This window comes from Scyliorhinus canicula, chromosome 17, assembly GCF_902713615.1.
Source record: "Scyliorhinus canicula chromosome 17, sScyCan1.1, whole genome shotgun sequence".
In the NCBI taxonomy this organism is placed as follows: domain Eukaryota; kingdom Metazoa; phylum Chordata; class Chondrichthyes; order Carcharhiniformes; family Scyliorhinidae; genus Scyliorhinus; species Scyliorhinus canicula.
The window spans coordinates 12,293,068-12,311,863 of NC_052162.1; the positions used below are offsets into that span (position 1 = coordinate 12,293,068).

The 18,796-nt window shown below is 50.5% G+C and overlaps 1 protein-coding gene and 1 long non-coding RNA gene across 3 annotated transcripts in view; one reads left to right on the plus strand and one right to left on the minus strand.

The window, feature by feature from the left end:
* Positions 1 to 18,796, plus strand: part of zgc:66433 (uncharacterized protein LOC321250 homolog) — a 183,733-nt gene that overhangs the window by 35,989 nt on the left and 128,948 nt on the right. The gene's annotated exons all lie outside the window — the stretch shown is intronic.
* Positions 1 to 18,796, minus strand: part of LOC119952090 — a 54,220-nt gene that overhangs the window by 34,515 nt on the left and 909 nt on the right. The window contains exon 2 of the long non-coding RNA XR_005457760.1: positions 17,870 to 17,945. This is a non-coding gene — a long non-coding RNA (uncharacterized LOC119952090). The remainder of the gene's footprint in view (positions 1 to 17,869; positions 17,946 to 18,796) is intronic.

Sequence of the window (18,796 nt, forward strand, 5' to 3'; positions counted from 1 at the left end):
CAACACGGTAGCATTGTGGATAGCACAATTGCTTCACAGCTCCAGGGTCCCAGGTTCGATTCCGGCTTGGGTCACTGTCTGTGCGGAGTCTGCACGTTCTCCCCGTATCGGCGTGGGTTTCCTCCCGGGTGCTCCGGTTTCCTCCCACAGTCCAAAGATGTGCAGGTTAGGTGGATTGGTCATGATAAATTGCCCTTAGAGTTGGGTGGGGTTACTGGGTTATTGGGATAGGGTGGAGGTATTGACCTTGGGGAGGGTGCTCTTTCTAAGAGCCGGTGCAGACTCGATGGGCTGAATGGCCTCCTTCTGCACTGTAAATTCTATGAAAATTCTATGAAATCTATCTATAAAGACAGGAGACCAGCAGGGCCATGACCAGCAGGTTAACACACACACCACCACCTTGAAAAGCATTTGCAATATTTACACCGTGTTGGATGGTTTAAAAAAAAAATCTGTTGTCTTCCACCATCGATCCGCAGGGGTAATTCATTTTTTCTCAGGAGATGGTTATTTTACAATACTGCAGATGGCTCTGGTTATCAGTGTTCTGGAGGAAAGAACAATGTTGTGGTTTAATTGGATGGCAGAGTGTGTGAGCACAGGTCTGTAGTTTAGTCGTGACGTACATCGGATTAAAATTTCAGAATCCAGGCACAAGAGGAGCAGGGAATGGTTGTGGGAGAAATGGGAGCTATGCCCTGGGAAGGGGGAGGTATACGTCCTGGGAAGGGAGCTATGCCCTGGAGCTACGCCCTGGGAAGGGGAGGGGAGGCGTGCCCTGGGAAGGGGGGAGGCGGAAAGGGGAGGGGAGGCAGAAAGGGGAGGGGAGGCGGAAAGGGGAGGGGAGGCGTGCCCTGGGAAGGGCGGGGAGGCGGAAAGGGTAGGGGAGGCGTGCCCTGGGAAGGGGAGGGGAGGCGGAAAAGGGAGGGGAGGTGGAAAGGGGAGAGGAGGCGTGCCCTGGGAAGGGGGGGAGGCAGAAAGGGGAGGGGAGGCGGAAAGGGGAGGGGAGGCGTGCCCTGGGAAGGGCGGGGAGGCGGAAATGGTAGGGGAGGCGTGCCCTGGGAAGGTGAGGGGAGGCGGGGAGGGGAGGTGGAAAGGGGAGGGAGGCGTGCCCTGGGAAGGGGGAGGAGGCGGAAAGGGGAGGGGAGGTGGAAAGGGGAGGGAGGCGTGCCCTGGGAAGGGGGGGGAGGTGGAAAGGGGAGGGGAGGCTTGCCCTGGGAAGGGGAGGGGAGGCATGCCCTGGGAAGGTGGGGAGGCGGAAAGGGGAGGGGAGGTGGAAAGGGGAGGGAGGTGTTCCCTGGGAAGGGGAGGCGTGCCCTAGGAAGGGGAGGGGAAGGGATGCCCTGGGAAGGGGGGGAGGCGGAAAGGGGAGGTGAGGCGTGCCCTGGGAAGGGGAGGCGTGCCCTGGGAAGGGGAGGGGAAGGGATGCCCTGGGAAGGGGAGGGGAGTCATGCCCTGGGAAGGGGAGGGGAGGGGAGGCGTGCCCTGGGAAGGGGAGGGAGGCGTGCCCTGGGAAGGGGAGGGGAGGCGTGCCCTGGGAAGGGGAGGGGGGGCGGGCCCTGGGGAGGGGAGGGGAGGCGTGCCCTGGGAAGGGGAGGGGAGGCGTGCCCTGGGAAGGGGAGGGGAGGGGAGGCGTGCCCTGGGGAGGGGAGGGGAGGCGTGCCCTGGGGAGGGGAGGGGAGGCGTGCCCTGGGAAGGGGAGGGGAGGGGAGGTGTGCCCTGGGAAGGGGAGGGGAGGCGTGACTGGGAAGGGGAGGGGAGGGGAGGCGTGCCCTGGGAAGGGGAGGGGAGGCGTGCCCTGGGGAGGGGAGGCGTTCCCTGGGGAGGGGAGGGGAGGCGTGCCCTGGGGATGGGAGGGGAGGCGTGCCCTGGGGATGGGAGGGGATGCGTGACTGGGAAGGGGAGGGGAGGGGAGGCGTCCCTGGGAAGGGAAGGGGAGGGGAGGGGAGGCGTCCCTGGGAAGGGAAGGGGAGGGGATGCGTGCCCTGGGAAGGGGAGAGGTGGCGTGCCCTGGGGATGGGAGTGGAGGCGTCCCTGGGAAGGGAAGGGGAGGGGAGGCGTGCCCTGGGAAGGGAAGGGGAGGGGATGCGTGCCCTGGGAAGGTGAGAGGTGGCGTGCCCTGGGAAGGGGAGAGGTGGCGTGTCCTGGGAAGGGAAGGGGAGGGGATGCGTGCCCTGGGAAGGGAAGGGGAGGGGATGCGTGCCCTGGGAAGGTGAGAGGTGGCGTGCCCTGGGAAGGGGCGAGGTGGCGTGCCCTGGGAAGGGGAGAGGTGGCGTGCCCTGGGAAGGGGAGAGGTGGCGTGCCCTGGGAAGGGGAGAGGTGGCGTGCCCTGGGAAGGGGAGAGGTGGCGTGTCCTGGGAAGGGGAGGGGAGGGGAGGCGTGCCCTGGGAAGGAGAGGGGAGGGGTGTACCCTAGGAAGGGGAGGGGAGCCCTGGGAAGGGGAGGGGAGACTTGACCTGGGAAGGGGAGGGGAGGCGTGACAAGGGGAGGGGAGGGGTGCCCTGGGTGCAGATTGCCCCCTGGTACCTGGTTGTGACAGTGCTAATATGTAACTCTATCAATCCCTCTTCCATTCTCCCCGGGACTCCTTTTGTAATGTCATTTGCCCAAAGCATTGTTTACTAAACAAGAACACTTCTTTAAAAAAATAAGACTTGCATTTTGCATGCTGCCTTTCATGATCTGATCAGATCTCAATATTGTACAGCCAATGAAATATTGTATACTTGTATGCTGGTTTAGCTCACAAGGCTAAATCGCTGGCTTTTAAAGCAGACCAAGCGGGTCAGCAGCACGGTTCGATTCCCGTACCAGCCTCCCCGGACAGGCGCTGGAATGTGGTGACTAGAAGTTTTTCACAGTAACTTCATTGAAGCCTACTCGTGACAATAAGCGATTTTCATTTTTCATTTCCATGTTGTGATGTAGGAAACACCGGCAGCCAATTTGCGCACAGCAAGCCCCTCGCACACAGCAATGAGATAGTGACTGCAATATTGCCAACTCCACCAAACTCTTAAAAATCGAGGGATTTGGGACAGAATTCCCAGGCAAACTTTGGGAACCTGATGCTGGGACCAAAAGGAGGTCCACAGCTTCCACTTGCAAGTAGTGCCCAGATTTTCATATCACAGAGGTACTTCTCCACACAGGGCAACCTCCACACAACAGGGCAACCTCCACACAGCAGGGCAACCTCCACACAGGGCAACTGAGTCACTGGTTTCCCTGCCTGTAACATTTGATAGACGAAAAATAGGTGTTCCTTTTAGATAATTCTGTATCTATGACTGGCAGCAGGTGGTGTGCGCACAGTTTCTTGCAGTTAACTAAAACCTTATTCCCTTACTCCCTGAAGACTTCACTATCTGTAACCAACTCCTCAAAACACCCAGTACTTGCACAAACTCAAACGGAGCCAGTCAACAGTGATGATTAACTAACCTGCAAATTGTTAATAGCATGTTAAAATAGCATTGGTGATTGATGGGTTCCTTGCATTGCTGAGTATGTGGTCGGTGTGCATGTATAAGATATCGTGTTAACTAAAGTGCCGAGTCCAGTTGTGTTAGTCACCTGAGGAAGGAGCAGTGCTCTGAAAGCTCGTGTTTGAAACAAACCTGTTGGACTTTAACCTGGTGTTGTAAGACTTCGGGCAGCACGGTAGCATTGAGGGTAGCACAATTGCTTCACAGCTCCAGGGTCCCAGGCTTGATTCCCGGCTTGGGTCACTGTCTATGCGGAGTCTGCACATCCTCCCCGTGTCTGTGTGGGTTTCCTCCGGGTGCTCCGGTTTCCTCCCACAGTCCAAAGATGTGCAGGTTAGGTGGATTGGTCATGATAAATTGCCCTTAGAGTTGGGTGGGGTTACTGGGTTATTGGGATAGGGTGGAGGTATTGACCTTGGATAGGGTGCTCTTTCCAAGAGACGGTGCAGACTCGATGGGCCGAATGGCCTCCTTCTGCACTGTAAATTCTCTGTAAATTCTCTCTCTCTCTGTAAGACTTCTTACTGTGTTAGACACTGACTGCCGTCACGCTCTGCCTGGTCTGAGTGATACCTTCAAGAAGATGCCATTAGGTGCTGGCCATGCTGAGAATGGATGGGAGTGATGACTACTCCATTTAGCCCGAATTGCAAATGGCCAGGGCACCACAGCCATATCCCATCTGCAAGTCTGCTTCGAAGGGACTGGGGGCATTCTAGCGAAGTTTGCTGATGATACGAAGTTAGGTGGTCAGGCAGGTAGTGCTGAGGAAGTGGGGAGGCTGCAGAAGGATCTATTCTAGACAGTTTGGGAGAGTGGTGCAGGAAATGGCTGATGCATTTCAACGTGAGAAAATGTGAGGTCTTGCACTTTGGAAAAAAGAATCCAAGCATAGACTACTTTCTAAACGGTGAGAAAATTCATAATGCCAAAGTACAAAGGGATCTGGGAGTGCTAGTCGAGGATTCCCTAAAGGTAAACATGCAGGTTGAATCCATGATTAAGAAAGCGAATGCTATGTTGTCATTTATCTCAAGAGGGTTGGAATATAAAAGCAGCGATGTGCTACTGAGCCTTTATAAGGCTCTGGTTAGGCCCCATTTGGAGTACTGTGTCCAGTTTTGGGCCCCACATCTCAGGAAGGACATACTGGCACTGGAGCGTGTCCAGCGGAGATTCACACGGATGATCCCTGGAATGGCGGGTCTAGCATATGAGGAACGGCTGGCGTTCCTGGGATTGTATTCATTGGAGTTCAGAAGGTTAAGGGGAGATCTAATAGAAACTTACAAGATAATACATGGCTTAGAAAGGATGGACGCAAAGAAACTGTTTCCGTTAGGCGAGGAGTCGAGGACCCGTGGGCACAGCCTTAGAATTAGAGGGGGTAAATTCAAAACAGAAATGCGGAGACATTTCTTCAGCCAGAGAGTGGTGGGCCTGTGGAATTCATTGCCGCAGAGTGCAGTGGAGGCCGGGACGCTAAATGGCTTCAAGGCAGAGATAGATAAATTCTTGATGTCGCGAGGAATTAAGGGCTATGGGGAGAATGCTGGGAGGTGGAGTTGAAATGCCCATCAGCCATGATTGAATGGCGGAGTGGACTCGATGGGCCGAATGGCCTTACTTCCACTCCTATGTCTTATGGTCTTATGGTCTTAAAGGGGAAAAGCTCAGTTCACCACTTTTCCCCAGCGGCCTTCCTGGTAAACTTTGGTAAAAGCCTCCGCCTCATTCACGGGCGCATGGATGTGTTTCGAAAAAAATAAATCATGAGATTTGGAAATCCGTTTGCAAAATCAAAGGCAAGGCTCCGAAGTTGCTTCTCTCGAGATGAATTTGAGAAAGGTTGCACTTCATTGACCCGATAATCAGTTTTAGTGATGTTGATTGAGAGATTCAAACAGCCGAGACATTGAGGTGAACTCCTCCGCTCTGGTTGAAGTAGCAGTGTGACACCTGTTGTGTTCGCCTGGGAGAGCAGACTTGGTTTAACGTTCAGAGACGTCCAAAAGAGGGCATCTCTCAACGTGCAACACCTCCTCAGCACTGAACCGGAACGTCGGCCTGGAGTTGGTCTTTCAAGGCTCTGGGATGGGTCTCCGAATCGCACTCCCAACTAGTCTATGTCTGACAGTAACTTAGTACGGGCGGAATTCTCCTGTCTCCCAGCTGCGTGTTTCCCGACGGCGCGTCATTTGCTGGCGGCAAGATGCTATACTCCAGTCGCTTATCAATGGGATTTCCCAGTGAAGCCACCCCACCCCTCTGGGAAACAAGCATGCTGGGCTGCACTGCCAGCGGGATCCCATTGACTGGAGAATTGGGGCCAAGATGTTAATTATTTGTGTGAGAGAAGAGCCAGATAAATCCAGCTGGTAATAAAAATGTAGTTGCCAAAGGATGCCCTGGGACTGTGATATTGAAGTTGTGCAACACAGGTTTTTGTGTTCCTGGCTGGCAATTTAACACTGACCTGCTGAGTTGATCTCAATTTCAACTTGAATACATGCCTAAAGCACAGCCCATCACAATGTGCAAATGACAATGTCATGGAAATCCTGTTCAGAATTTCAATTCCTATTTAAGCCACTATCCACAAAAGAGATGTTGGGTCACTGAAGGTTAAGGCTGGGAATTCTACAGTGAGTACCTCACTTCCTGATTCCCAAAACCCGTGCATCATCTACAAAGTACAAGTCAGGAGTGTGATGGAATACTCTCCACTTACCTGGACGAGTGCAGCTACAACAACACTCAAAGGGAGTGAATCTCTGCTGCCCACGACGGGTCGGAGAATAGCGGGAGGGCCTTCCCGGCATTTTTCTCGCCCTCCCGGTATTCCCCCCCCCCCCCCCCGGCCGCACCACGACACGAATCGCTGCTCGCCGTTTTTTAGCTGTTAGCCCCGCCCGGGGGGGAGAATCGGGTCCTGGGAGGGGGCGCGGAGACTGCCATGAAACACGGCCAGTTTCACGGCAGCCTTTACGACTCGCCGCATTTGCGGAGAATCGCGCCCAAAATGTTTGGCACCACCTAGGACAAAGCAGCCTGCTTGATCGGCACCGCATCCACCATCTTAAACATTCACTCCCTCCACCATAGTGCCAGCATCATGTACCATCTATAAGATGCAACCTACCACAGCTCCTTCGATAGCACCTTTTCAAACCTGCGACCTCTACCATCCAGAAGGACGGGGGCGGAAGATGCATGGAAATATCACCAACTGCAAGTTCCCCTCCAAACCACACAACACCCTGACTTGGAGCCATATCGCTGCTTCTTCACTGTTGCTGGGTCAAAATCCTTAAACTCCACCCCCCCTAACAGCGCAGTGGGTGTACCTACACCACATGAACTGATGCAGTCATGAAGGCAACTCACCACCACCTCTCTCCACCTTCTCGTGGACAGTTAGGAATTGGCAATAAATGCCGACGTAGCCAGCGACGTTTACTTCTCAGGAATGAATAAAAATAACTAACAAGATGTGCTTCAAAGAAGTGTCAGGTCCTGTCTTTGTACAGAACATAGAACATACAGTGCAGAAGGAGGCCATTCGGCCCATTGAGTCTGCACCGACTCAGTTTCTTTCTGTTTTATTGTGACTCAGAGCTTACCTAACAGGGTGCAAATTACTTTTAGCTGATTACCTGAGCACCATGACCCATTACCTTCTTTATTGAGAATCATGCAATTAATTGCTTGAATTAGCAGCCAACTGCCAATTGTTTTTTTTTTGTCACCGGTACTAAACAATTGGTATCCTGTTGTTGAAACACTCTGAAAATTTGCCACGTGATATAATGCACAGAAGGAGACCATTCTGCCCATCGTGACCATGCTGGTGAACAAACATCTGACTACACTAATCCCACTCTCCAGCACTTGGCCCTTCTTAAATGTTACCAGAGTTTCAACCACCCTTTCAGGCAATGAGTTCCACCCCCTCACCACCACCACCACCACCCTCTGGGTGAGAGTGGTGGAAAAGGCATTTATGGCCCTTGCCGTTATCAATCGAGGCTTAGGCTATAAAAGCAGAGAGGATATGTGGGAGTTGTATGGAACTTTGGTGAGGCCACAGCTGGAGTACCGTGTGTAGTTCTGATTGCCACATTAGAGGAAGGAAGTGATCACACTGGAGGGGGTGCAGAGGTGATTCACCTGGATGTTGACTGGGGTGAAACGTTTAAGTTATGAAGAGTGGTTGTTTAGGCTTGGGTTGTTTTCGTTGGAGCAGAGAAGACTGAGGGGCGACCTGATCGAGGTGGACAAGATTATGAGGGGCATGGACAGGGTGGATATGGAGCAGCTGTTCCCCTTTGTTGAAGGGTCAGTAATGAGGGACACAAATTCAAGAGAGGGGCAGGAGGCCTGGGGGGATTTGAGGAAAAGCTTCTTTACTCCGAAGGTGGTGACAGTCTGGAATGCACTGTCTGGGAGGTGGTAGTGGCGGGTTGCCTCACATCCTTTAAAAAGTATCTAGATGAGTATTTGGCACATCAAAACATTCAAGGCTATGGTCAAGTGCTGGCAAATGGGATTAGGATTGGCAGATCAGGTGTTTTTCTTGCATGGGTGCAGACTTGATGGGTCAAAGGGCCACTTCTGCACTATTATTCTTATAAAATCCCCTCTTGACCCTCTACCTCTTGTCTTCAATCTATGCCCTCTGGTTATTGACAGTGTTCCTCTTGGAAAAATTGCCTTCCTATCCATTCTGTCGATGCCCCTCATAATCTTATATACATGTACAGGGTCCCCTCTCAATCATTGCTGCTCCAAGACAAACAGCCTCCGCCTATCCTATCCTTCCTCAGACCCTCCAGCACAGACAGCATCCTGATAAATCTTCTCCACACACTGTCCAGTGCAATCGCATCCTCCCTATAAAGTGGTCCACAACATAGGAAGGAACCAGAACTGAACACAGTACTCCAGTTGTGGTATAACCAGCGTGTTATACAGTTGCAGCATGACCCCTCAGCTCTTGTGTTCTTTGCTAATAAAGGCGGGAATCCCAAATACCTTATCTACCTACTCTGCCACCTTCAGGAATCTGTGGAAATGCACTCCCAGGCCCTCTGGTCTTCAGTACTTTCCAGGGTCCTACCATTCATACTGTAATCCTTTGCCTTGTTAGCCCTCCCCAAGTGCTTTACCTCACAACTTTCTGGGTTGAATTCCATTTTTCACTGCTCTGCCCACTTGACTAGTCCATTGATAGCCTCCTGCTGTCTATGGCTATCCTCGTCACTATTTACTGCCCTGCCAATTTTTATGTCATCCGCAAACTTCTTGATGGTTCCCCCTACAAATTATTAATGTTTACCACAAGCAGCAGCACCGAGTCCTGCAGAACCCCATTGCAAACAAACTTCCAGGCTGCAATTTTTCTAAATGCGAATGAAGTCCCATAACGAGTGCTGAGAAACACAAGGCCATAAAACGCGACTCGCATTTAATAAGGGGACTCCAACGGGGAGAGTGCGGCTAAGGCTGCACTTAGCCCCATTTTATACATTGGGATAAAATTCTGCACGCCAGAATTCCTCAGTGTAGCAAGAGATAGGGACGTCATTTTTAAATGCCGTCCCAATCTCCGAAGCCCCCGAAGCGATTCCCGACCCTCCCACCAAGCCTCGACAAGGCATGAAAGCCTTCCGCTGCTCTGACAAGTGTTATCTGCAAGTAGATGCTTCCAGTCCCCTTGGTAACCAAATCATATCTTGTATTAGTACAATTAGCCTTTCCCCAGTTAAGAACTTTTATTCTCGGCACATCCTTATCCTTTTCCATAAATATCCTAAATCAGACTGAATTATGGTCATGATCTTCAAAATTCTCAGCTACTGACGTGCCTTCCATTTTCCAGGGCTCGTTTCCAATTATTATGTCTGGAATTTCCCTCCCTTGTTCAGCTTTCTACATATTGGCTAAAAAAGTTCCCTTGGATGAAATTTAAGAATTTTACTCCCTCCCTATCTTTCACACTAAAACTATCCCAGTTAATATTTGAGTTGTTAAAATCCCCTATTATCACTGCCTTATTATTCCTACACATTTCTGAAATGTAATTTCATATTTGATTCTCTATCTCTCCCTGACTGTTTGGGGGAGGGGGGGGGGGCTGTAGTACACATCAAACAGTGTATTTACCACTCCTGTGTTTTTTACGTCCACCAAAAAGGCCTCTCGCTGCTATAATTGATTCCTTGACCAATATTGCAACCTCCTCTTCCATCCGTCTCTCGATCTCATCTGAATACCCGATAACCAGGAATGTTGAGATAACAATCCTGCCCCTCTTTCAGCCAAGTCTTGGCTGTAGCTATAATGTTGTACTCACACTTGCCTATCTGTGCCCTCAACCTGTCTTATTCCTCAGGTCCCTTGCATTAAAATAGGTTCCATTTAGCCTTGCTGGACTGACGTCTTTCTTATCTAGCTTGTGTTTCCTCTGCCTTGCAGACTCGTCTACTGACGTTTTAACTTCTGATTCCATCTCGGCTTCTCTCCCCTCTGAACGTCTTGTCAGGATCCCATCTCCCCCCCCCATGCCAATTTAGTTTAAATCCACCTCAACAGCACTAGCAAACACCCTGTTGGCCCCATTCCTGTTCAGATGTAGGTACACCCAGAGTGTTGTTCGGAGGAGATTTTGACGAAGCGACAATGAAGGTACGATGATATAGTCCCAAGTTTGGATGGTGTGTGACTTGTCGGTGGCGAGGTTCCTATGCTGATGCTCTTGTCCTTCTAGTTGGGAGAGGTCACAGGTTTGGCAGATTATGGCAGAATTAAAATCTTGTTGTGCAGGTCAAAAATTAGTGGCATTTATTTTAGAAGTTTCATTTCATACCTCACTCCTGCTCTACAGAGTACTTAACACTTTGAAATGTGGCACTCTTGATTAGTGCAAGACGAAAAGTTTTGACAACGTGTCTTTTTTGCAGTAATATAATTATATGTCAAATCAGCAATAATTAGCAATTAAATATTTTCACAGTACAGATAGAGGGCGGGATTCTCCGATCCTTCAGCCGCATGTTTCACGGCGACGCGCGTTTTGCTGGCTACTTGTCAATGGGATTTCCCATTGAAGCCACCCCATGCCGCTGGGAACCCCACGGGCAGGGATGTGCTGCCAGCGGGAAACGAGAACCAGAGAATTCTGGCCAGAATCAATGGAATCCCTATGGTGCAGAAGGAGGCCATTTGGCCCATCGTGTCTGCACCCACCCCTGCAAAAGAGCGTCTTCCTGTCCCTTGCTATACATTAAAATGCAACTTGAGTAGTTTATTGAATCCCATGTTGGCATAGTTGCATTCAGTTTTATGCATGTCATGGGAATTCTCAAAACCAGATGGACAAATTGCTTGGTCGCAAAGTTTAAGTAATAAATATTGGTGAGAAAAAAATACCGTTAATTGTTCCTCATTGCTTAGCAAGCTGATTTTTATTTTGAGATCATCGAACTAAACTGTTCACTGTTCGAATCTGTTATTGAGAGTTTAGCCAGAGAAACATTCAAGTTGCGGAAGAAAATAAGTGACGTTGCTTCTTAATGGGGAATGATCTAATGGCATGGGGAAGGTGTTAAATGGTCAACTACTGATTGAAAAAGCACAGTTAAGTAATATTGAGAAAAGTAGTGAAGGTTTGAAGATGGCGATGTGCACACTGGTGTCACCAGCAACCGTGTCAATTAACTTCACTTTAAGATCATCATACCCCCTGTTAGCTTGTTGTTGCTTGGAATTTTACCAAACAACAGTGTGATGAATGACCTTACTCTGTGTTGCCCTTAAAGGGACATTCACCACATTGTCACTTTAACTGCTGCACATACAGCATGCATTTTATGTACTGGGTGAATAATCTACAAATGTAAGAACAGAAGTGAGTTCAGGCACTGGAGCCAGTTAGCTCATGGATGACCTGTATCATAACATCATTCAGCCACCTTGGTTCTGAAATCCCTAATACCCTTACCTTACAAAATTCTTTCAAATTGATTATTTCTTATTTATTGGTGGGATAAGGATATTGCTGGCAAGGCCAGCATTTATTGTCCATCCTGAATTACCCTTGCGAAGGTGGGGAGTCAGTTCCTTCTTGAATACAACTGAGTGGCTGGCTTTGCCATTTCACAGGGTCAAATGCAGCTGATGATGAACCTGAACTCTTAAATGATGCTATCATTAGGGGCCTCACGGTAGCATGGTGGTTAGCATCAATGCTTCACAGCTCCAGGGTCCCAGGTTCGATTCCCGGCTGGGTCACTGTCTGTGTGGAGTCTGCACGTCCTCCCCGTGTGTGCGTGGGTTTCCTCCGGGTGCTCCGGTTTCCTCCCACAGTCCAAAGATGTGCGGGTTAGGTGGATTGGCCATGCTAAATTGCCCGTAGTGTAAGGTTAGTGGGGGGATTGTTGGGTTATGGGTATACGGGTTGCGTGGGTTTGAGTAGGGTGATCATTGTTCGGCGCAACATCGAGGGCCGAAGGGCCTGTTCTGTGCTGTACTGTTCTATGTTCTATCGTGCCCGCCTCTACCACCTCCGCTGGCAAAGTGTTCCAGGCACCCACCACCCTCTGCGTAAAAAAACTTTCCACGCACATCTCCCTTAAACTTTCCCCCTCTCACCTTGAAATCGTGACCCCTTGTAATTGATACCCCCACCCTTGGAAAAAGCGTGTTGCCTGTCCATACCTCATAATTTTGTAGACCTCAATCAGGTTCCCCCCTCAACCTCGGTCTTTCCAACAAAAACAATCCTAATCTACTCAACGTTTCTTCATAGTTAGCACTCTCCATACCAGGCAACATCCTGGTGAATCTCCTCTGCATCTCTCCTCTCTAAAGCATCCACATCCTTCTGGTAATGTGGCGACCAGAACTGCACGCAGTATTCCAAATGTGACCGAACCAAAGTCCTATACCACTGTAACATGACCTGCCGACTCTTGTATTCAATACCCAGTCCGATGAAGGCAAGCATGCTGTATGCCTTCTTGACCACTCTATCGACCTGCGTTGCCACCTTCTGGGTACAATGGACCTGAACTCCCAGATCTCTCTGTACATCAATTTTCCCCAGGACACTTCCATTAACCATATAGTCCGCTCTTGAATTAGATCTTCCAAAATGCCTCACCTCGCATTTGCCTGGATTGAACTCCATCTGCCATTTCTCTGCCCAACTCTCCAATCTATCTATATTTTGCCGTATTCTCTGACAGTCCTCCTCGCTATCTGCAACTCCACCAATCATAGTATCATCTGCAAACTTGCTAATCAGACCACCTATACCTTTGTCCAGATCATTTATGTATATCACAAACAACAGTGGTCCGAGCACGGATCCCTGTGGAACACCACTAGTCACCTTTTTCCATTTTGAAACACTCCCTTCCACCACTACTCTCTGTCTCCTGTTGCCCAGCCAGTTCTTTATCCATCTAGCTTTATCCATACGACTTCACTTTTTCCATCAACCTGCCATGGGAAACTTTATAAAACGTCCATGTATATGACATCTACAGCCCTTCCCTCATCAATTAACTTTGTCACTTCCTCAAAGAATTCTATTAGGTTCGTAAGACGTGACCTTCCCTGCACAAAACCATGCTGCCTATCACTGATAAGTCTATTTTCTTCCAAATGTTAATAGATCCTATCCCTCAGTATCTTCTCCAACAGTTTGCCTACCACTGACGTCAAGCTCACAGGTCTATAATTCCCTGGATTTTCCCTGCTACCCTCCTTAAATGAAGGGACAACATTGGCAATTCTCCAGTCCTCCGGGACCTCACCCGTGCTCAAGGATGCTGCAAAGATATCTGTTAAGGCCGCAGCTATTTCGTCCCTCGCTTCTCTCAGTAACCTGGGACAGATCCCATCTGGGCCTGGGGACCTGTCCACCTTAATGCCTTTTAGAATACCCAAAACTTCCCCCTTCCTTTTGCCGACTTGACCTAGAGTGTATAAACATCCATCCCTAGCCTCAACATCCGTCATGTCCCTCTCCTTCGTGAATACCGATGCAAAGTACTAATTAAGAATCTCACTCATTTCCACTAACTCCACACATAAATTCCCTCTTTTGTCTTTGAGTGGGCCAATTCTTTCTCTAGTTACCCTCTTGCTCCTTATATACGAATAAAAGGCTTTGGGATTTTCCTTAACCCTGTTAGCCAAAGATATTTCATGACCCCCTTTTAGCCCTCTTTATTGTGCGTTTGAGATTTGTCCTACTTTCCCGATATTCCTCCAAAGCTTCATCAGTTTTAATTCGCCTAGATCTTATATATGCTTCCTTTTTCATTTTAGCTAGTCTCACAATTACACCCGTCATCCATGGTTCCCTAATCTTGCCATTTCTATCCCTCATTTTCACAGGGACATGTCTGTCCTGCACTCTAATCAACGTCTCCTTAAAAGACTCCCACATTTCAAGTGCAGATTTACCCTTAAACAACTGCTCTCAATCCACATTCCCTAGCTCCTGCCGAATTTTGTTATACTTGGCCTTTCCCCAATTTAGCACTCTTCCATTAGGACCACTCTCGTCTTTGTCCTTGAGTAGTCTAAAACTTACGAGGGTGGAGGAAGTGGCGATGTTAAATGAATTCAAAAGGAAATTGGATTGGCACTTGAGGCAAGTAAACATGTAGGGCTACGCAAACAGAGCTGTAGAAAGGGACTGACTGGATTTTCTCTACAAACATAGAAAATAGGAGCAGGCGTAGGCCAATCAGCTATTCGAGACTGGTCCACCATTTAATATGTTCATGGATGATGATCCAACTCGGTAACCTGTTCCCGTCTCTCTCTCTTCCCCCCACCCCCCCCATATCCTTTGGTTCCTTTATCCCCAAGTGCTATGTCTAGCTGTTTTTGAGATCATACAATGTTTTGACCTCAAATGTTACCTGTGGTTGCGAGTTTATTAGGCTCACTACTCTCTTGGCGAAGAAATTCTTTGATGCAGGTATTGGAGATTGGTCACAATATGTCGTGCAAATGCGCTATTTCTTTCAGGCCAACACCATGAGATGAGTGTCAGACCGTGATCCTCTTGATGTGCCCCGGATTCAAAGTCGTTTGCAGATCTTATGGCTCTTGTGATCGATCTTTTCAAGCCATCGGTTATCGTCCAACGCTCCACTTCAATATGGCTGAGCGACCCCTGGGGAGTCTACAACAGAATTCCTGGCACGTCTCAGGAAGCTTGCAGAATTCTGCGAATATGCAGACTCCCTCTCTGAGATGTTGTGGGATAGATTGGTCTGCGGTGCACATAACAGGGTGATCCAGCGGAGGTTGCTCGCCAAGCCTCAGCTGTACCTCGAATGTGGAAATCACCCTGTCACGGGAAAGTGCAGGGGATACAGGAATTGCAAGGGATGGAAGTCCTTTGTTTAGGGCATGCCCCTCCCCAGGGCACAGCGCGCCTCAGCCAGGTAACCGTGGTTCTCTGCCCTGGGCAGCAACAATCCGGGGCGGGGGGAGGGGGGGGGGGGGGGGGGGGGAGGGGGGGGGGGGGGGGGAGGGGGGGGGGGGGGGGGAGGGGGGGGGGGAGGGGGGGGGGGGGGAGGGGTGTCGAGCTGGTGGCCTAGGACCCCAGCAACTGGGCGGGGTGGGAACCCTCCCCAAATCCGGATGAGTATAACCACTGGCATTGTGGGACATGTGGTTGGAGAGGCCACAGGGAGCAGCGACCGCTGGACGCTCCGTCCGCCCGCCGTTCCACATGGACTGGCCACCTGCCCTGACCACGCACCTTTTTTGTGGAAGAATCTACAGGTGATTTCCTTCAGTTGTACAGCATTTCATTGCCCAAAGGTGCCCCCATTTGGGTCTCTGTTTAAGTCAATGGTCACCGATTACTGATGGAGTTAGACACGGGTGCCGCTCTCTCTGTATCTGGTTGGCCCACATTTGAGAAGTTCCAGATGGGAGTGCAGCTTGTGTCTTTCCAGGACACCGAAGCTCAGTTGACCATGTACACTGGAGAATACTAGCCATAGCAGGAGCTACAGTAGCCCCGCTGGTCTATGGGCAGCAATCTGGTTGTTTAGCCCTGATCATGGTGAAAGGAGATGACCCCAGTTTGCTCAGCCACGCCTGGTTACAACACCTCTGCATTGCCTGGCAGCAGGTTTCTCGAATGGGTTCGGAGGGCCCTCTAAAGTGTTGTACAAGTACCCCGAGGTTTGCAAGACCGAGCTGGGGACAATCTGCGGTGTCATGGTGCAGATTCAAGTGGACCCTAGGTGCAACCGAGGTATTTTCGTGCTCACCCGGTCCCCTGTGCGCTACTGCCTAAGGTAGAGGCGAGCTCGGTCGGCCCGAAGGCCAAGGAATCCTCCGGCCGGTGAAGTTTCCGGATTGGGCAACATCGGTCATCCCCGTCCCCGTCATGAAGCCAATAGCACAGAAGCCGATAGCACAGTTCACCTCTGTGCCAATTATAAATTGACGATGAATAGAGCCTCCAAGCTTACTCTTGTATTCTATTTTCGTCTTCTTAATCAATCCCTTGGCCCTCCTTTGCTGAATTCTGAACTGCTCCTAATTCTCAGGTCTCCTGGCCAATTTGTGTATCTCTTTCTTGGATCTAACACTATCTCTAATCCCCTGTAAACCATGGTTTGACCATCGTTCCTGTTTACATTTTGCACCAGAGAGGAATAAACAATTGTTGAAATTCACCCATGCGCTCTATGAATGATTGGCAGTAAGCATAGACTTGATGGGATGAATGGCCTCTTTCTGTGCCATAATGACTCTATGGACTGTAATGTTTGTTTCCCCACCAGCAGGTTTGAAGGCTGGCAGAGCTGGTAAAATGCAACCCGTGGACTGCCCATCACTTCGCTACCTGCCTCACCTGTCCCAAATTTGACGAGGCGCAGTGGAGGCCCACTTGCCCTGGAGCCTATTGAGACCATTATGTGACCCTCTCACTGATATTTCACCCACAGCAGGGAGAGACCCACGCAAGTCGGGAGACCCAGCACAGGCTGGTGTCGGACAAGGGGTGGAACATCCTTTAAAGGTCCCTATACCCATTGGAGGCACCCTCCCTAGCAAGGCCATATGCCCCCATTCAACCCTCCCTCATCTGGCCTCTCAATTGGCTCCCCACCCCTCATCTGACTCAATGGGGCCTCCCAGCCAGGCCCAGGTGATACTCTGGACTTACAGTGGAGTCCAGGTTCCTTCTCTTTGGCGATTGCCTGTAGTCCATTGAATCCCTACCATGCAGCAGAAGACCATTCGGCCCATTGAAATGCACCGACCCTCCGAAAGAGCCCACTACATAAGTCTACTCCCCCTACTCTCCCCTCATAACCACCTAACCTGCACACGTTTTAACACCCAATGGGCAATTTAGCATGGCCAATCCACCTAACCCGCACATCTTTGGACTGTGGGCGGAAACTGGAGAACCTGGAGGAAACCCACGCAGATACGGGGAGAACCTGCAAATTCCACACAGTCACCGAAGTCCAGAATTGAAAGCGGGTCCCTGGCACTGAGGCAGCAGTGCTAGCCACTGTGCCACCATGCCAGTCGAACTGGAGCTACTGGATGATAAAATTGCCACCTGATTGGCATGCTACTCTCTTAAGGTGGATTTCTTCCTGTGAAAATGGTGGAAGTCTTACCTTAAGCCCTGCTCCCTGGGTGGTTAGCAGCATCCTGCCCGGACTCGGCCACACCCCAGACTTTTTAGAAGGAGGGAAAGGATCAGAGATGGCACCCTGTAAAATCCAGGTCTCTGACTCTGGTTGTAGTCTGATTTACTGGACCACTAACTTAACTAGTTTGCACCCATTCTCCACAAATTCTCAGTTGATCTAATCTCGACAGCAGTTTGAGGCAGATAGTTCCAGATTTCCCTGTACTTTGAAGAAAGTCTGGTGTATGGCTGGGTTCCAGATTTAAGGCAATGTCTTTTTGTTCTGCGCTCTTGCCACCTACCAGCAGAAATAATTTCTCTCTATTTACCCGATAAGATCTTTTAATCGTTTTAAAAGCCTTAGTTAGATTCCCCCCCATAATCCTCATGTGATCTGCAATCTGGTCTCATATAATTTAACCCTTCAATCCCCAGTATAAATATGTTGAATCCGCACTGTACCCTCACCAAGATCAATCTATCCTTCGCGTGGTGTCCAGTCTCCATTTTGAGTTCAGACAAGCAAAGTATTCGTAAACTGCGACCAGCTGCAGCACAAAATGAAAAGAGTGAGGAGAAGCAAGTGGAGATCTTCGACCTGAGAGAAGATCATGATAAGGCATAATAGCACAGCAATGCATTGTTTCCCCAGTCCCTAAGATACTAAGGAGAAATAACTTACATTTACGGTGCGCTTTCACAACCTCATGATGTCCAAGGGTATTTATAGCCAAAGATGTCATTTTGAATTGTAATCCCTGTTGTAATGAAGGAGACATGGCCGTTAAGCTACTCATTAAAATAACAAGGTAGGGGGCATAGATTTAAGGTCCATGGGGCAACGTTTAGAGGAGATGCGCAAGAAAGCGTTTTTTGCACAGAGGGTAGTGAATCCCTGGACCGCGTTGCCAGGGAAGGTTGTGGAAGCAGATACATTAATGGTGTTCAAAAGGCATCTCGACAAATACATGGATAGGATGGGTATAGAGGGATAGGGCACTAGGAAGTGCTGAGGGGTTTTGGCCAAGGTTGGTATCATGGCCGGTACAGGCTTGGAGGGCCGAAGGGCCTGTTCCTGTGCTGTATTGTTCTTTGTGCAAAAGAATTTGAGAGGCAACCGATGATTTATTTGCACAGAGACTTTGGGCGGGATTTTCCGACCCCCCCGCTGGGTTGGAGAATCACTGGGGGCGGGGGGGGGGGGGGGGGTGTGAATCCCGCACCGCCGCTCTGGCGCCAGCAGCCGGATTCTCTGGCGCCAGTTTTTCGGCGGGTGCGGGAATCGCGTTGTGCCAGTCGGGGGCCGTTGGCAGTGCCCCCACCACCCCCGGCGATTCTCTGCCCCGTGATGGGCCGAGCGGCTGCACGTTTTTGGCCGGTCCCGCCGGCGTAAATCAAACCAGGTCCGTACCGGCGGGACCTGGCGCTGCGAGCAGCCTGCAGAGTCCACGGTGGGGCGGGGGGGGGGGGGGGGATCTGGCCCCGGGAGGTGCCCCCACAGTGGCCTGGCCCGCGATCAGGTCCAATCGGGTGTGCCTGTGCCGTGGGGGCACTCTTTCCCTCCGCGGCGGCGGCTGCTGTCAACCTCCGCCATGGCCGGCGCGGAGAA